This window comes from Spodoptera frugiperda, chromosome 30 (genome assembly GCF_023101765.2).
Source record: "Spodoptera frugiperda isolate SF20-4 chromosome 30, AGI-APGP_CSIRO_Sfru_2.0, whole genome shotgun sequence".
NCBI lineage: Eukaryota > Metazoa > Arthropoda > Insecta > Lepidoptera > Noctuidae > Spodoptera > Spodoptera frugiperda.
In genome coordinates this window covers 11,167,935-11,181,219 of record NC_064241.1, presented here as the reverse complement: position 1 = coordinate 11,181,219, position 13,285 = coordinate 11,167,935, and the positions used below count along the sequence as shown (strand labels likewise).

At 37.0% G+C, this 13,285-nt stretch overlaps 9 non-coding genes across 9 annotated transcripts; 5 read left to right on the top strand and 4 right to left on the bottom strand.

Annotated features, from left to right (window-relative positions):
- Window positions 1–394: 394 nt before the first annotated feature.
- Window positions 395–465, top strand: Trnag-gcc (transfer RNA glycine (anticodon GCC)). Its single transcript has one exon. It is a non-coding gene; the product is annotated as a tRNA-Gly (tRNA).
- A 2,627-nt stretch (window positions 466–3,092) lies between these two features.
- Trnag-gcc (transfer RNA glycine (anticodon GCC)) lies at window positions 3,093–3,163 on the bottom strand. The gene has a single exon. It is a non-coding gene; the product is annotated as a tRNA-Gly (tRNA).
- Window positions 3,164–4,695: 1,532 nt separating this feature from the next.
- On the top strand, window positions 4,696–4,766 carry Trnag-gcc (transfer RNA glycine (anticodon GCC)). The gene has a single exon. It is a non-coding gene; the product is annotated as a tRNA-Gly (tRNA).
- A 1,190-nt stretch (window positions 4,767–5,956) lies between these two features.
- On the bottom strand, window positions 5,957–6,027 carry Trnag-gcc (transfer RNA glycine (anticodon GCC)). Its single transcript has one exon. It is a non-coding gene; the product is annotated as a tRNA-Gly (tRNA).
- Window positions 6,028–6,913: 886 nt separating this feature from the next.
- On the bottom strand, window positions 6,914–6,984 carry Trnag-gcc (transfer RNA glycine (anticodon GCC)). The gene has a single exon. It is a non-coding gene; the product is annotated as a tRNA-Gly (tRNA).
- A 705-nt stretch (window positions 6,985–7,689) lies between these two features.
- On the bottom strand, window positions 7,690–7,760 carry Trnag-gcc (transfer RNA glycine (anticodon GCC)). Its single transcript has one exon. It is a non-coding gene; the product is annotated as a tRNA-Gly (tRNA).
- Window positions 7,761–8,954: 1,194 nt separating this feature from the next.
- Trnag-gcc (transfer RNA glycine (anticodon GCC)) lies at window positions 8,955–9,025 on the top strand. The gene has a single exon. It is a non-coding gene; the product is annotated as a tRNA-Gly (tRNA).
- Window positions 9,026–9,591: 566 nt separating this feature from the next.
- Trnag-gcc (transfer RNA glycine (anticodon GCC)) lies at window positions 9,592–9,662 on the top strand. Its single transcript has one exon. It is a non-coding gene; the product is annotated as a tRNA-Gly (tRNA).
- A 1,445-nt stretch (window positions 9,663–11,107) lies between these two features.
- On the top strand, window positions 11,108–11,178 carry Trnag-gcc (transfer RNA glycine (anticodon GCC)). The gene has a single exon. It is a non-coding gene; the product is annotated as a tRNA-Gly (tRNA).
- Window positions 11,179–13,285: the final 2,107 nt, after the last annotated feature.

Genomic DNA, 13,285 nt, shown 5'->3' with positions numbered 1-13,285 from the left:
ATGTTAACTCTTTTTTTATTTACACTCTTTTAAATTTAATTAAATATTTTATGCAATTTTTAGTAATTAAAACTCCTATTGATGTTTTTTGTCTAATATGAACTTTATCCCGATAGCTTAAGGTACAATATTGAATTATAATTGACAATACATATGACTTTCTCTAAAATAGAGAGTATATAAAAAAAACGTGAAAATACGGGCAATGTTGTAACATTTTACGGTATTCACAAATTGTTTAATAATGTATCTACATCTCTCTATACATACATACTATTATCGTCTTAAAATTAGGAGCGAGGTCAAATCAATAAAAAAAACAATATTGCTCATCTTTACTTTTACTTTATATACTACATAGCTTGTGGTAGGTATTTTGGTCACTAGTACATAAGCATCGGTGGTTCAGTGGTAGAATGCTCGCCTGCCACGCGGGCGGCCCGGGTTCGATTCCCGGCCGATGCAATCTTCTTTTTGCGATTGAATCTTTTTTTTGTATATTTTTTTAATGTTTTTTTTTTGTTTTTACCGTAATTTTTATAAAGATTTAGTAATATTTATTGTTGTTTGATTGCCTTTCTTGACTTGAGTTTCCTTTTTAGTGGAGTGGTTTTAAATACTATGCTACTGTTACTTCATTACTTGGGTACACATTGAAAATTGAGAATTAATCTGATAATATATTGGAGAAACATTAATTTTACTCAAAAAATGCTTATATTATTGAGGAGAATTTTTTCGACGCTTTAAGTTAGTTTTTTTTCAGTTATTTTTAAGTTGTAAATATTTTAGTCATAGTCACAGTTGTGATTATTTCATTAACATGGTTTAATATATTTTACAATTGTTATAATAAAAAAAATATGAAATATATGTCAGTAACACGGAAACTACTAACAGTTATCTCGAAGAAGTTTACATGAAAAATGCGGTAGAAGGAATAGAACGTCGGTAGTTCAGCCACCACCCGTTGTCTTACAAATTATTATAAATGGTCTGACAGACCGACCTACATTGCGACTAGGAACATCGATGTGACTGATATATGTTGGTACTTACTATTTTGGTATCACACTTTATAAATGTGAAAGTCTGTTTGTCCGCCAAACACGGTGAAACTACTGAACGGATTCTAATGAAATTTGGTATACAGACAGGTTATGAACTGACTTTGGTGATATGATTTATTTATCTCACGGGAACGCGGGAAAGCGAAGAACATGCATGTGCGTTGTGAATAAATTAGAGAATATACAAATCCATTTCTTGGCACATAACCTAATGTTTACAGAGGGGTTGATAGAAACTCTTTGGTTGAAGTTTTAATTTAATTTTGGCTTTGTTTTTGTATTTGTTAATTCGTCTTACGATGCTAATAAAGTGGCGAGCATTTCTGTAGTAGGTTTTTCGTTGCATAAAATTAGTTGGTCGAAAAGTGGTAAAGGCATTCCTTACTTTATGCAAAGATACATTATAAGACAAGGTTTTGGAAAAACTGATTAGGTACTTATCAGAGCCATACTTTTTATCACGAAGGCAAACTTGGCAAGTGCCTGGAGCGCCTGGCTATAGAAGGGTTCCGCGACATACTGTGTGCCCAACAGCACATAGAGTTGTCTTAGCCCAAAAAACAAATAGGGGTGTCAAAGCCAAAATCATGTATTTCAAATAGACCAGGAAGGCACTTTTGAACGTCAAAGCAAATATAATAATATTAATAACCTCTGTCTGTCGGTCAGTCCACTAATGAGTGTCTCCAGGTATAATCCACCTCCGATTCTTACTTAGAGTGAAACCAAAATGCTTATTATCTATCGAAGAACAAAAACCGTGACACTTCTAAATATATCTTACTTAACACAAGTAATATCGTCACGTTCCCGACACAAGATAATAAACTAAAGAATGACGTAACGGTCACAATATTGTGGGACGTGACCCGGCTATTTATTTATTAAAGGGATCAATACTGGCTGTATGCTGTATATAAATGTTAGTCGTATTGTTGGACTGGCGGTTTGAATTTATTCCTTAATGGATATGTCGCTCTGGTACCTCGCTTGTGATGGCTCGGTCAATTTCGATCATTTTATTAAAGAAAGTTATTCTCGTTTCGTTAAAGCTTGGACTAATAGAATCAATACGCATCCGCTCGTATTAGAGGGGTTTGAATTTATCCCTTTGTGAAATATGTTGCCCTGGTAGACCGCCTGAGAGTTCGGTCAAATTTGATTATTGCATGCTATGGGTGTGCGCTATACATGGTTCCAGTATAGCTATGTCCAGAACAAACAACCTACAGCAGTTAAATTGCAGCGGCACATCTTCATAGCACACCTTAATCGCACAGCTTAGTATCAGTGGAAACGGTCACATAGTTTCATAGCTTAGTTATTACATCTTCAATACTAGCTGTGTATGTATAAATCGTATTGATATATATATATTCTTAGACGGGAAGTTTGAATTTATCTCTCAGTGAAATATTATATTGCCCTGGTACCTCGCCTGTGGCAGTTCGGTCAATTGTGATCGTTTTATTCAAACTGACCAATGAAAAAATTATCCTTTCCTTTATTTTTATGGGATGAGGTAAGCGAGCAGACAGATCACTGGTGGTTGTTAACTTGTTAAGGGATCATTGCCGTCCATGGACGACCTTTGTCTGAAGTTTTGGATTATTTGGCAGGAACCGAGCACGCATAGAGAAATATTGCTGATCATTTTATGATATTTTGCTATACCTTGCGAATTAACCAACTAAAGTGTCGAACACGCTCTCGTTAAACGTAAAACACACTTGTACTAAGCCCTCTAATCGACAAAACAATAAATGTTATATTATTCATGTTTAGTGATGTCATATTCGCAAGAAGTAATGAGTTCCCCAGTAGACAACTATTTGTCATTTGTCCCTGAAATATAAATAACTTCTTCTAGATAATTACTAGGTTCTTATGTTCAGGGATTTGATCTTTTGATACAGCAAAAACTAAATTTGGATCTGGAATTTACTAATTAACCGTTTTAATTAATGTTAAAGAACTTGTAAAAAAAAGCGAATAAAAATAATATCTACAAAAAGAAGGATATGCATCGGCCGGGAATCGAACCCGGGCCGCCCGCGTGGCAGGCGAGCATTCTACCACTGAACCACCGATGCTTGATAGGTGAGTATTAAAATGACCATGTAAATCGGTAAGAGTACGGTTAGTGCAATAATGATGTGACGTATAGTAGTTATCTTTTTAATGTGAATAATTTATTTTATAGTGTAAGCCGGTAAACGAGCAGACAGATCACCTGATGGTAAGCAATCGCCACCGCCCATGGATTAGACATGGACACCACACCCGAAACACCAAAACCGGCACATGTGTGTTATCAGTCTTTTATGGGATAGGAAGTTAAGGTTTTGGTTTTGATTACATTTAAAAAAATCTCCTGCCTCACACTAAAGTTTTCTCTTGTGTCATGGGTGCGTTTACAAACATACAAGTTCACATACACATGACCCTCAGTCCCGAAACAACAATTTGGGGATCACACAAAGAGTTACTCCGTATGGGAATGGAACCTGCTACATATAGCACGGTAGGCAGTTGCCCAGCCACCGCACCAACCGTACAGTCTTTAATAGAATTATCATGTAGATGTCTAATTAGGGTGAACATCCGAACATCATCTCAGACTCAGTACTACCACAGATGGAACCCAGTAGGGTTGATGCCCGATCCGGAGCTGCGGACAACGTAAAAGGTTATCGGGGCTCCGGCTCAAAGCAGGAGAAGGAACGGGGTGGTTTTTAGTCAGTAAGAGTCTGACACTCCCTCCCGCATCACCCAAGGCGGGAGAAGTCAATGGATGATTTTCCTCTCAAAAAAAAGTACTGACAATTGGGTAGTTTCTCAGTCAAAAATAAATTCCTCCGACTTATCAATACAATAAAATATTATCTATAATATAAAAATAAGTCTGGTTTTCCTTCCTGACGCTATAACTCCAGAACGCACGAACAGATTTCCACGGTTTTGCATTCGTTGGAAAGGTCTCGGGCTTCGTGAGGTTTATAGCAAAGAAAAGTTTTGGGAAAATTCAAGAAAAAAAAGCAGGAAAACAAGGAATATCATTGGTTGCGAAACGGAGTTCGCCGGGTTTGCTAGTTATATTATAAATATTTAAAAATAATCAGTCTTTCGTTTATACAATTGATGATCTACTTAATATTCGATTTTTTTTTTAGCTAAATTTCTAAAAATAAGGTTGCTAGGTATTTGATTTAAAAATCTGAAAACGTCATAAAACACTATTTCATACAATTCATAGAAAATATAGTTTATAAGATTTCGAAAAAAATATTGAATTTGACTCGTAGGAAACTAACCTATTTGACAAAAAGGTCATAAAACGCAAACGCTGATAACCTCCATAAAAATTAATACATGCTTAGGGAAACGAACCTAAAACGGACAAAGAAGTTGTTGCGCTTGCGACTACTCGACCAACGAGTGACGTCGGCGCTGGCGCAATCTAATAAATACTGTTATAGATGCGTTCTAAAGAAACGTGTTATTTGCAGAGAAGCGCGAGGTCATCTCATCGAGGTGAAAGGTAGTAGAGCTACATCTTCACTTTTACTTTTAAGAAATATGGTTTTTATTTGAACAGATTTGTATGTTCATGTGTTAGAAATAAGCATCGGTGGTTCAGTGGTAGAATGCTCGCCTGCCACGCGGGCGGCCCGGGTTCGATTCCCGGCCGATGCAATGTTCTTTTTTTGGGTTATGATTTTTTTCTGTACTTTTGTTTCAAAATTTTATTTTCTCTAAAAAAGGATAGCAATGTTCTTTTTGCGTAATAATTAAATCGCTTAAGTATTCACAAATATTATTTGTAACTGTCTTCCCTAAAAGGTGGCTACAGGAAAACGTTTTTTTTAAGTCCGAGTCGATAGCAAACTGAAGGTTCTGTACCTACAAAATGGTTGGGAAAAATTGGTTTCTATCCGGCCCAAAGCAGGAGTAGAAACGGTTTGGTTTTTAGTCACTAAGAGTTTAATACTCTTTCTCGCATCTCCCAAGACAGGATATTGGATGATGATATTCTAGTGATATTTAATTTTTTATCCCCTTATATTATCTTCTGATTTATTTCGTTGCAGGAACCAAGAGATTCATGTCCCTGAGACGCACCGGACTACAGTGTTTCGATGTTTTCATGGTTGTATCTGTGCTGTAGACCCTGTCTTACTGGAATTGCAGCGGTTCTGGGAAATTCTTTTCTACAATTTTTAAAATTTTTCGGGGCAAACCCGCCGATTTGTCCCAAAAAAAAAATGTAGTGTAAAATAAATGGTTTTTTATTTCTTTCTGTTTCACCTAAAAAAAAAGGTTTACTATAGGAATCTTCTTTCGTACAGGGAGCCCTAAACACGCAAATGACTGCGGCAACCATTAAAATTATAATTTTAATTAATTTCCTTTCCCGAATTTTGTTATTTGCAGAGAAATATGATAATTCGAGACATTTACACGGTCCATTAAATTAATTATGCTATTTATAATGGTGGGTCCTTAAGATTATTTGTTTCTATTTTTATTTTTGCAGGAAACTTCAACAACATTAATAAGACTGCTCCTATCCACTGCTAGTCTATAGTCCAGCAGTGGACTGCCAACTAACGCCACAAACTACAAAAGAGAGATTTGCTATAATCTCAATGCTTGGCAGGCGGGTTGGAGATAACAGTTTACAAGGATCGGGTTTATTAGAGAGTAAAAAGGATCTTGTCCGATTTGATAAAAAAATACAAACAAACCTTTCAGGTTTCAGAAATAAAAGCTAAACCCATTAGAAACAATACCATGCATTATTTTTAAGACCTCTTGAATAAAGACAAATTAAAATATAATTTAAACAAAAAATGCAGTAAAAGTAAAAAATATCAAAAGGAAGATGCATCGGCCGGGAATCGAACCCGGGCCGCCCGCGTGGCAGGCGAGCATTCTACCACTGAACCACCGATGCTTATACCTATCACTTGAAAGTAGTCATCAATACAAATGCAAGTACGGTTAGCAGAAACATTCACTTTTTACGTAATATTAGAAAAACACATTTATCGCACGTATAAGAACTAATGACTTTAATCAACAATGTTTATGGTAAAAACGTGCCTTTTACCTCATTGGTCAAGTAGTTGAAAATACAACTATCGAGTATTGAGGCTTTGAGTTCAAAATTCTGAGATCGGGTGCAGTACGAATATTGAACTTTAGGGTCGCTGAAATAGGAGCTGCGGACTACCTAGCGGGTTTACCGGGGCTCCGGCTCGAAAAGAAATCGGAACGGGGTGGTTTTTAGTCAGTAAGATGATACTCCCTCTCGCCTAGTCCAAGGCGGGAGAAGCCATTGGATAGTTATTCTTCCTTAAAAAAAATCGAAATTTCAATCCGGGTTGTAGATGATGCCCATACGGCAGGAGTTGGATTGGGGTGGTTTTTAATCAGTAACAGTCTCACAGTCCCTCTCACATTACCCATGGCGGGAGAAACCATTAGATGATGTAGCACATCGAAAAGAAGTGGATAATCAAAATCCGAAGTCGCAGTTGACTCGACAATTAGCCATGTATCTTAGCCCCGGCATAGAGCAGGAGTTGGAACGGGTGGTTTTAGTCAGTAAGAGTCTGACACTCACTAAAAATAGGTTATCACAATTATCATTAGGTATTATATGGAGAGTCATATCGTCAGAGTAGCGGGGAGGCAGTGGATGCAGGTGGCGGCTTGTCGCTCTACGTGGAGGACTAAGGACGAGGCCTTTGTTCAGCAGTGGACGTCGATAGACTCACAAGAATTTCTAAAATAGTAAAAAGAAATATCAGGCTAAACTGGAAAGCAAAAATGTATCTTGCATCGGCCGGGAATCGAACCCGGGCCGCCCGCGTGGCAGGCGAGCATTCTACCACTGAACCACCGATGCTTATACCTATCACTTGAAAGTAGTCATCAATACAAATGCAAGTACGGTTAGCAGAAACATTCACTTTTTACGTAATATTAGAAATATTGCATTTATCGCACGTATAATACTAATAATGACTTTAATCAACAATGTTTATGGTAAAAACGTGCCTTTTACCTCATTGGTCAAGTAGTTGAAAATACAACTATCGAGTATTGATGCTTTGAGTTCAAAATTCTGGGATCGGGAGCAGTATAGGAATATCAGAACTTACACCCAAAACGGGAGAAATCATTTCCGGCTTTTCACATTGAAAAGCAGGGGATAGGAAATTTCGTTTTTAGTCAGTAAGAGTCTGATATCCCTCTCGCCTAGGCCATAGAGCGGGGTGAACGGAGTAGTTTGTCAGTAATTCTGCCACTTCACTAAAAAAGGTTATCAAAATTCCATCAGGTATTATGGAGAGTCATATCGTCAGAGTAGCGGGGAACCAGTGGATGCAGGTGGCGGCTTGTCGTTCTACGTGGAGAACTAAGGGGGAGGCCTTTGTTCAGCAGTGGACGTCTCTCGGCTGATGATGATGATGATGATGATTATACGGAGACTGTTATAGTATCCATAAGTACTATTATATAGTCCCATCCAAAATTAAATAGAACTCACAAGATTTCTAAAATAGTAAAAAAGAAATATCAGGATAAACTGCGAAGCAAAAATGTATCTTGCATCGGCCGGGAATCGAACCCGGGCCGCCCGCGTGGCAGGCGAGCATTCTACCACTGAACCACCGATGCTTATACCTATCACTTGAAAGTAGTCATCAATACAAGTGCAAGTACGGTTAGCAGAAACATTCACTTTTTACGTAATAGTAAGAAAAATATTGAAGCACGTACATTTTACAAGAGGTTTATCAACAATCTTTGAGACATGACCTATTACCTAGTTAGTCGAGTGGTTGCAAGTTCAACTACCATGTTCGGGTTCAATGTACGAGTCATGTGAAAATATTATTAGTACACTTTTTATAAGGGTAAAATATCAACAAATGCCTTCTATCTATCTGGAGAGACTTTATTTGGGTTAAACTTTTGCTGAATACATACATACATACATAACTTCACGCCTGTCTCCCATGAGGGTAGGCAGAGACAATGGAACGCCAATTGCTACAATTCTTACACACCTCTTTCGCTTCATCAACAGTCATCAGTCTTTTCAACTATTGCTAAAAAACTACCTCATTCCAACTAACACTCCTGTTCCGTGTCTGGGTTTCGGTACCAATATGACTTATGGAGACACCTCTTCAGAATTACGCTCCTTGGGTTGGAGATTGCAGTTTAAAAGATTTTTTTTAAACGAGCAGACGTATCACCTGATGGTAAGCAATCGCCACCGCCCATGGACACTTGAAACGCCAGAGGCGTTACAAATGCGTTGCCGGACTTTGGGAGTTAAGAATTTAAGGGTTGTTGGGGAATCGGGGATTGGGAAGATTGGGAAGGGGGAATTGAACCTCCGGTAACCTCACTCACACAACGAAACACAACGCAAGCGTTGTTTCACGTCGGTTTTCGGTGAGGCCGTGGTATCACTCCGGTCGAGCCGGCCCATTTGTGCCGAAGCATAGCTCTCCCACACTTAATGGACCAAGTGTGGAGATTAGTGTGATTTTATGCATTATCACTGCAGATAAACATCTTTACAAACCAAGTCCATTAACTCGAAATGCACACAAAAAGTGATGATTTCACAAAAGTGAATGTACAGATGGTAACACATCAAGCAATACAAAACCAGTATAAGCTGACCGTTGAATATGTAGAAAGATCATACAAAAGCGAGACCATTATAAACTGGCTTATGTAGCTCGATTTGAAACGTTTTGTACAAATCGTTGCGTCGATGCTTTAAAAATCATTAGTTTGTAGAACGTGCTACTTAGAAGAAATCATCAAGATGTGTATTTTATTATTTAGGTATGAGCATCGGTGGTTCAGTGGTAGAATGCTCGCCTGCCACGCGGGCGGCCCGGGTTCGATTCCCGGCCGATGCAATAAATATTTTTACTTCCTGGTTTACTTTATCTTATTTTATTTTCAGTTCTAATAAGGTAATTATGATCCTTCCTTAGGAATGAAAAATTGATTTAGGTTGAGATCCGTTCCGGAGCTGCGGACTATAACGGGTTCACCGCCGGGACTCTCCAGCTTGAAAAGCAGGAGTAGGATCAGGGTGGTTTTTAGTCAGCAAGAGTCTGACACTCCCTCTCGCCTCGCCCAAGGCGGAAGAACTCATAGGATGATTTTCCTCCCTTAAAAAAAGGTTGAGGTCCGTCATTAAGAAGGGGTGGTTTTAGTTAGGTAAGAATCCCACACATCAGTTTTGAAGGGTTTCCATTAAATATAACTTCAGTGATTATGATCATAACATCTTTCAGTAGTAGTAGAGGCTGATGTCCACTTGAGTAACTCTATGAAATAGCACATCTTAAAGATTGTTGACAGAATTCTAACAAATTGTACGTGCTTCAACATTTTCTTACTATTACGTAAAAAGTGAATGTTTCTGCTAACCGTACTTGCACTTGTATTGATGACTACTTTCAAGTGATAGGTATAAGCATCGGTGGTTCAGTGGTAGAATGCTCGCCTGCCACGCGGGCGGCCCGGGTTCGATTCCCGGCCGATGCAAGATATTCTTTTGCATCTTATTTTCTCTTAACATATTTTCTAAAAAAATTTAAGCTTTTTAATTCTATTGTTAGACACACAATCGGTTACAATAATAATCAGTATATAGGTAATGATAATTTTGGTAACAATTTTTTCTAAGGATATAAGGAGGAGTATCAGACTCTTACTGACTAAAACCACCCCGTTCCAACTAATACACCGAGGCGGACCCACGTCCTATGGCTAACTCCTGAGCTAAATTTTGATAACACTTAAGTTTAAATTAATCCCACCCAAAACATAAATGTGAAAGGCTGCCAAGTTCGATAATATTGGAATGCTTCGCCTATAAAAGAAGTGAGATCTAAATAAGTACCAAGTTCCATACACAGACCTCAGTTAAAAATGATATAACAAGTTGGCAAGTTTTCACACACTTTGTTATAAACCTACTAAACGCAATGAGTCAAGTATATAATTTTCTATTAAAACTTGCCAAGTTATATCATTTTTAACTGAGGTCTGTGTATGGAACTTGGTACTTATTTAGATCTCACTTCTTTTATAGGCGAAGCATTCCAATATTATCGAACTTGGCAGCCTTTCACATTTATGTTTTGGGTGGGATTTCATTTATTTTTGTAAGGTTTATTTTCTTTTTTCTTATTTTACTTTACTTTGACTAAATACAAACCCTCGTAAAGAATTTTAGGTCGGTACGACCATTGGAAGATATAGATATTTTTTTTGTTTTAGTTCCTTAGGGGTATGAATTTACACCTTCATTATTTTTAAAACCGACTCACACTTGGCCATTTTCAGATTTTTTCCTTTACCTTGACCTAAAGACCTACCTCCATGCCAAATTTCAAGTCAATACGACCATTGGAAGTGGTCTAGGTTTTTGATGAGTGAGTGAGTGAGTGAGTGAGTCAGTCAGTCAGTGAGTGTATAGTAAAATTAGCGATTTTCTGACGTCAATATCTCAAGACCTACAATAGGTACATTAATGAAATTTTGTATTTTAGATAAGTAAGTAGATCTCGACAGATACTAGAAATTTCATATGCGTAGATAAAATAGATTTTGAGTTATAGGTGGGTCGAACTTGGCCCGAAATGGTTCGTGTAATATAACCCACGGCCGGTGTGTCGGTTTTTTGCTCGAACTTGGCGGACACACTGCCGTGTGTCTAGATTACTCATACTGCTCCCGATCCCAGAACTCAACCCCAGAACCAATCCCAGAACCCGAGGTCAAAATCTCAATACTCGATAGTTGTATGAACAACTACTAGACCAACGAGGCAAAAGGCACGTTTTTACCATAAACATTGTTGATTAAAGTCATTATTTCTTATACGTGCGATAAACGTATATATTTCTAATATTACGTAAAAGTGAATGTTTCTGCTAACCGTACTTGCATTTGTATTGATGACTACTTTCCAGTGATAGGTATAAGCATCGGTGGTTCAGTGGTAGAATGCTCGCCTGCCACGCGGGCGGCCCGGGTTCGATTCCCGGCCGATGCAATAAATATTTTTTAGTTTATATTTATTTTTTCTTTTAAAAATGGTGTATTGTATCTAATTAACAACAAAATATTCAGTTGTAACAAAAAAATATAAAATATTCAATACAATCTATACATATAATAAAATCGTAGAAAAGTGCTGTCTGTACATTGAAAATAAAAATAAAAAAAATAGCAGGGGTTATTGTTATGTCGATGTCGAACCCAAAAATGTAATTAACTTTTTTTTTGTCTGTTTGTCTGTTTGTCTGTTTGTCTGTTCGTCTGTGCGCGCTAATCTCAGAAACGGCTGATCCGAGTTGGATGCGGTTTTCACGAATATATTGTGGGATGCTTAAATTTACATTTAGTGTTTGTTTCATGTCAATCGGTTCATAAATAAAAAAGTTATGTCAAATTAAAGAATCACGTCGAACACTATTCTATGCTTATTGGTATAAGCATCATTAATTTCCGCAACTATTTGACGGATTTGGTTGAAATTTGGTACAGATATAGTTTAGAACCTTAGAAAGGACATAGGATAGTTTTTATTTAAAAAAATAAAAATAAACGTTAAATTTCGTTACATTCATTTGGTTGGGTATCGGCGGAGCGCTTCGGTACTGTTGTGGAAATAGTGTACTATAAGTCGTATGATTATTTGTCTGCAGTGGTCCTGCTGTTTCGTGTATTCTAAATTGGTTTCGTTGTATTTGTCTATTAAAAAGTTTATTTGTTGAGTTTTCCTGGTTTTCTGGTTAAATTATTTAACGTAGGTTTAGTTTGATATCGATTATTAGTAGTTACTGTAGTTAGTTTGTTTAATAAAATTGTAAGTCTATAATTTATAAATTAATTAGATTTAAGTCGTCTCTTTTAAATTATTTAGTTTAAGATTGGTTATTATAGCATTGAGGATAGGTTGTAATATAATTTCTTTTTTAATTGTTATAAATTCGTAATTCGTAGCTTTCTTTAATTCTTTAGTTTTAAGTTAGTTTTCATCTTAAGTTCGGAAAGATTATAATATTTCTTTAGTTTAAGTCCGTTTTTAATCTATTTTTTCAATGCCCTAAGTGAGTATACATCTATTAAATTCAAACGCAGAGCTCATTATGTTGATTTTTGAGGAGTTCCCTAGAATATCTTCCACATCTCATTTTTGAAGAGATCCCGGGAAATCGGGAACTATGTGGTTAAAACCAAAAATTTGCCGGAAGTCACTATTCCACGCGAACGAAGTCGCGGGCTATAATAAATCTGTAGAAGGGTCAATTCTGTCGCGGGCTATAATAAATCTGTAGAAGGGTCAATTCTGCTCATTAAAAATATAGAAAAAATAAATAGCAGGGTGTTACTGGATCGATACCAAACCCAAATATGTGATTATAATTTTTTTGTCTGTCTGTCTATATATGTTCAGGCATCACGTGAAAACTAACGGTTTGATTTCGATGAAACTTGGTATAATTATGTCTTATTATCCTGGACATAAAATAGGTTACTTTTTATCCTGGAAAAATACGTAGAAAAAAATCTTTATTTTTCAGTTTTATTCTGCTCAACAGCAGTAGCTCAATAGAGGGATCTCCTTAATTATTATGGTCCTCGCCGTATTTGGGTCCAATAGATATTTATAAGATGTCGTTGTCAGAGTTACTCAAAATGGAGAAATAAAACTTCCACGCGAAGACCGACATCCGCGCGGACGGAGTCGCGGGCAGAAGCTAGTCATAAATATAAATAATACAATAAAATAAATATAATAAATTTAGAACGGATAAACTAATAAAATAATGTACAAAAATATACTTATATGTAAACACCTACTAAAAATACAAACATAATAACAACTAGCTTCCGCCCGCGACTCCGTCCGCGCGCATGTCGGTCTTCGCGTGGAAGTTTTATTTCTCCGTTTTGAGTAACTCTGACAATGACATCTTGGACCCAAATACGGCGAGGCCCATAATAATTAAGGAGATCCCTCTATTGAGCTACTGCTGTTGAGCTCGCGTTCTGTAGAATAAAACTGAATAATTCAGATAATAAAGTATAATTATACCAAGTTTCATCGAAATCGACCCGTTAGTTTTCACGTGATGCCTGAACATACAGACAGA